Here is a 5,701-nt window from a genome sequence, read left to right as displayed (position 1 = left end):
GATTCTCTTGTTCCTAAGATGCTGCCTGACCTGCTGTGCTTTTCCAGCGCCACACGTTAACGCAAGCTGGAAGAACAACACCTCATCTTCTATTGGGGACCCTGCACCTCTCTAGTCCCAGTATCAAATTCAATAATTTTACGTCCTGAACTCTCCAATGTCCTAGTGCCCTCGTCTCTTAACCCACACACCAGGTCTTGTTATTACAGCCTGCCATTACACATTACCTACGGTTAGCCACTAACAGATCCCATAAATAGCTATTCACCCTCCCCCAGCCAGATCGTTATGCACTCTTTTGTCCAACTGCTCCAACCTCTTTCTTTGGACTCTATCACCATCTATCATTTATCCCTTAATCCCTACCTTCTGCATATAAACTGACATTTCTTAGTAACATCAGTTGTGAGGAAGGGTCAGCGGATCCAAAACGTTAACTCTGATTTCTCTTCACAGATGCTGCCAGACCTGCTGAGCTTTTCCAGTACCTTATGGTTGTTGTGTGAGATTTACAGCATCCGCAGTCCTTTTGGTTCTAATTTACCAGGAATTTCTAATTCAGGTCTAGCAGCCTAAAACCGTGCGTTTATAAACCCTCCCAGTCCACAATAGCTCCATTTCTCCCCCAGACTTTGCAGTCTCTCCCACTCCCTTCACACTCACTCGGTCCCCCCTCACCGTGACACTGCGCCTGCACAGCTCATGGCCACATGTTGGCCTGCTGGACCCATCCCAATTCACTCCCATTGGCTGGAGGATCACGCTAATTCTTCGATTGGTCTGAAGCTGCTGTCAATCACCTGGGCCCCATTGTGACATGAGTGGGCTCGTCCCAAGAGCATCGGATGCTGAGGGGTGACCTCATAGAGCTTTATAAAATCATGGGTAGTGTGGATGGGAAAAAATAGACAAGGTCTTTTCCCCGAGGGAGTCTAGAACGAGAGGTTGTAGGTTTAAGGTGAGATGGGAATGATTTAAAAGGGACCCAAGAGGCAACTTTTTACACACCGAGTTTAGTGCGTGTATGGAATCTTCTGTTCGGGGAAGTGAGGAGAATGGTACAATTACATCTGGCATTTGGCAGATTTGGCATCTGGATGGGTACGTGAATAGAAAGGGTGTAGAGGGATATGTGCCAAATGTTGGCAAATGGGACTAGATTAGGTTGGGATATCTGGTCGGCATGGACCAGTTCGACCAAAGGGTCTAATTCCATGCTGTAGGTCTCTATGACTCTGCCCTGCGATGAGCTTCATCATTCACAGTGAATGGGGCAATAACACAGAGCACAGGGGTTTGGGGCTATTCAGCCCATTGGGGCTGTACTCTTCCCCTATGGAGATGGTGCCAGTCTATCCCAACTCACCTCCCGTTTGCCTGTAGCCCTCCAAATCCTTCCTTAAAAAAGTTAAATTCCAAATATGTTTTGGTAACAACTACTGAATCTGCATCCAGCTGTAAGTCAAACTGTTCCAGATACTCAGAACTTAGTAAGTAAAATAATCTTCACATTTTTAACCTGCATTAAATGCCAGTTACCTGAAGATAGTTACTAAAAATTGTGACGTTAATCATTTCTCCCTCTGTCTCTCTGTAAATTAAATATCCTGAAAACAAATCTGCTCCTGGTCGAAATCACTGCCTAACCGTCTCAGCTCCAAGGAGAATTATCTGACGTTCTGTTAACTCTCCATAAGAGAGAAACCCATCTTAATTTTAATAGTGCCATAAAGATGTACAGCAGAGAAACAGACCCTTCGATACAACTTGTCCATGCCGACCAGATATCCTAAATTAATCTCATCTCATATGCCGACTCTTGGGCTATATCCTTCTAAACTTTTGCTAATCACATACAACATCTGAAAGGCATAACTGGTTATTGTACCAGCCTCCACACTTCCTCTGGCAGCTCATTCCACACACGTACCATGTTCAGCTGGAAATATTGCCCCTTAGATCCCTTTTAAATCTTTTCCCTCACACCTGAAGCCTGTGATCCCAAGCGTTGGACTCACATATCCTGGAAATAAGACCCTAGGATTTCACCCTATCCATGCCCCTCACAATTGTATATGATGCTCCAGAGAAAACAGCCCCAGCATATTCAGCCTCTCCCTATATAGCCCAAACCCTCAACCCTGGCAACATCTTTGCGGATCCTTTCCAAATCCTTTCATCTTTCACAATATAATTCCGATAGCGAAGAGATCAGGACTGAAAGCAGAATTTCAGAAGTGGCTGAATCACTGTGCTGTGCAGCCGCAAAATGACGTCCCAACTCCACTACTCAATGCACTGACCAGTAAAGGCAAGTACACCAAACACCTTCGTCACTACCCTGCTGATGATTCCATTTTGAAGGAACTATGAACCTGCACTCCAAGGTCGATTCGTTCAGCAACACTCTCCAGGACCTTCTCATTAAGTGTATAATTCCTGCCATTATTTGTTTTTCCAAAATGGAGCACCTCACATTTATCTGAAATAAACTCGAACCGACAATCCTCAGCCCATTTGATTGAAGTCCCATTTTACTCTGAGGTAACCTTCTTCACTGTCCAGTGCGCCTCCAATTTTGATGTTTACTGTAAACCTACTATCTATACCACATATATACACATAGAAATCATTGATATAAATGATGAAAAGCAGTGGACCCAGCATCGGTCCTTACACCATATTGCTCATCACAGGCCTCCAGTCCCAAAAACACTACCCTCCGTCTCCAACCTTCCAGCCAAGTTTATCCAAATAGCTGGTTCTCTCCGTATCCCATGGTGTCTAACTTGCTAACCAGTCTGTTATGTGGAATCTTTTTGAATGTGTTTCTGAAGTCCAAGTCAGTGATTTATGTACAAAGCCATGCTAACTGTCCCTCATTACTTCTTGCCTTTTCAATTACATATGAACCTGTCCTTCAGAATTCCTTCTAACACCTTGTCTGCCACTAACTTCAGGCTCACCAGTGTATTGTTCCCTGCTTTTTCCTCATCACCTATCTCAAATAATGGGGCCTGTCTTGCAGCACCTCATCTGTGGCTATCGGTGATAAAAATATCTCAACGACGGGCCCAGCAATCACTTCCCTAACTTCCCACAACGATTTGGGATACACCTGATCAGGTCCCACAGATTTACTCAGCTTTATGTATAAGACATCCAGTACAACGTCATCTGCAATATGGGTAGTTATCAAGTTATCACTATTTATTTCTCCAAAGTCTCTAGCTTCCATATCCTCTTTCAGTAAAAGCTGACATGAAATCCTCGGATAGTATCTCTCCCACCTTCAGTGGTTCCACAGGCAGCCTGGTTGATCTTTGAGGGTCCGTATTCTCTGCCTGGTTACTCTTTTGTCCTTAGTGTTTTGTAGAATGTCTTTGGATTGTCCTTAAACCTCTTTCCCCCCAAAGCTATCTCATGTATCCTTTTAGCCCTCCTGTTTGCCCTCGAGTATACTCCTACTGCCCCTATACTCTGAGGGGTTCACTCAAACCCAGCTGTCTGTACCTGCCGTATCCCTCCTTCATCTTTTTGAACAGACCCTCAATTTCTCTAGACACACAGTCTTCTCTACACCTCCCAGACTTCGCCTTTACAGGAACATACTGTCTCTGTACTCTTGTTGTCTCATTTTCACAGGCCTATGGAGGCAATGGCAGATGAGGACATGGAAACAGTCATTCTCAATAAAGAGGGTGTGTTGGGAAAAATAATAGCCCAAACGTACATGGGTCTCCTGGCCGTGATGGAATGCATCCCAGGGGAGTAAAAGAGATGGTGAAGGGTCTATTGTCCTTCCTTGCTAGAGGGATGGTTATGCCTCAGCTGTACAGGGTGCTGGTGAGGCCACACCTGGAGTACTGTGTACAGGTTTGATCTCCTTACTTCTGCAAGGATGTACTGACACTGGAGGGAGTACAGAGGAGAGTGACTAGTTTGAGTCGGGAGTTGAGAGGGTTGCTGCATGTGGAGAGACCGAATAGATTGGGACTATACTTTAGAAGAATGGGAGGTTGCATTGGAAAAAATAAAATTATGAAGGGAATAGATAAGATAGAAGCAGGGATATTATTTCCATGGCGGGGTAGCGGGTCAAACAAGAGAGCATAGCGTCAAAATAATGGGTTATCTGATTTAGGACAGAGTTGAGGAGGAACTTCTTCAGCTAAATGGTTATGAATCTGTGGAATTAGAAATATTGAAAGTTCTTGCCTTGTACCGTCAAAATTCACCTTTGTCCAACTTTGAACACCAACATTTAGACATGGTCTATTATTTTCTGCAACTATTTTAAAACTAGTAGAATTATCGTCATACAATCCTAATTGTGGAAGCAGGCCATTCCGCCCATCACATCCACACTGACCCTCAGCTTCCTATCTTAGCCCTGTAACGCTGCATTTCACATGGCCAATCCACCTAGCCTGCACATCCCTGAACGCTGTAGGCAATTTCACATTGCCAATCCACCCAACCTTAACATCTCTGAACAATATGGGCAATTCAGCCTGAATTATCCACCTAACCCGCACATCTTTGGACTGTGAGAGGAAACCAGAGCACGGACGAAACCCACACAGACAACCTCAATAAGGTGATCATCCTGTTCTTTTTTCCCAGTTCCACCCAAGTAAGTTCACCGGGTGAACTCACATGAATATCCTCTCTAAGCACAACAATAATGTTGTCCCTAATCAAAATACCATTCCACTTTTTCTCTTATCCCCCTTTCTATCCTTCCTCTTACATATATTCCCTGTCCTGTCCAACCCAAACTACGCTTCTGTGATACCAACTATATCCCAGTCCCATGTTCAAAACCATATCTTAAGCTCATCTGCTTTCCCTGTCAAACCTCTTGCATTGAAATAAATGCAGTGCAGTGCTATCAAAAGGACAAACTGATGGATAGAGGGGTTGGGATGACCTTGTTGATGAGGGATGACGTTCAGCCACTTGCGAAGGGAGAGACACAGAATCAGGAGATGTAGAGTCAGATTGGAGGGTGGCTAATGATTAGATTGATGAGATTACTTACAGTGTGGAAACAAGTCCTTCGGCCCAACAAGTTCACACCGACCCGCCGAAGCGCACCCACCCAGACCTAACACCTAACACTACGGGCAATTTAGCATGGTCAATTCACCTGACCTGCATATTTTTTTTGGACTGTGGGAGGAAACCGGAGCACCTGGAGGTAACCCACGCAGACACAGGGAGAACGTGCAAACTCCACACAGTCAGTCGCCTGAGATGGGAATTGAACGCGGGTCTCTGGAGCTGTGAGGCAGCAGTGCTAACCACTGTGCCACCGTGCCACCCTAATGTTGTCCCAGTTTTCAAGAAAGGTGGGAGAGAGAAAACAAAGAATTATAGACCGGTAAGCCTGAGGTCAGTGGTGAGAAAGATGCTGGAGTCAATTATCAAAGATGAAATTACGGCTCATTTGGATAGCGGTAATAGGATTCGTCAGAGTCAGCATGGATTTACAAAGGGGAATATTCTGACTTGGATTGAAAATTGGCTGGCTGACAGGTAGCAAAGAGGAGTGATAAACGCTTCCTTTCGGAATGGCAGGCAGTGACTAGTGGGGTACCACAAGGTTCGGTGCTGGGACCGCAGCTATTTACAATATACATTAATAATATATATGAACATATTAAAAGTAATATTAGCAAATTTGCTGATGACACAA

This window comes from Chiloscyllium plagiosum, chromosome 8 (genome assembly GCF_004010195.1).
Source record: "Chiloscyllium plagiosum isolate BGI_BamShark_2017 chromosome 8, ASM401019v2, whole genome shotgun sequence".
NCBI lineage: Eukaryota > Metazoa > Chordata > Chondrichthyes > Orectolobiformes > Hemiscylliidae > Chiloscyllium > Chiloscyllium plagiosum.
This window is presented reverse-complemented; position numbering follows the sequence as displayed.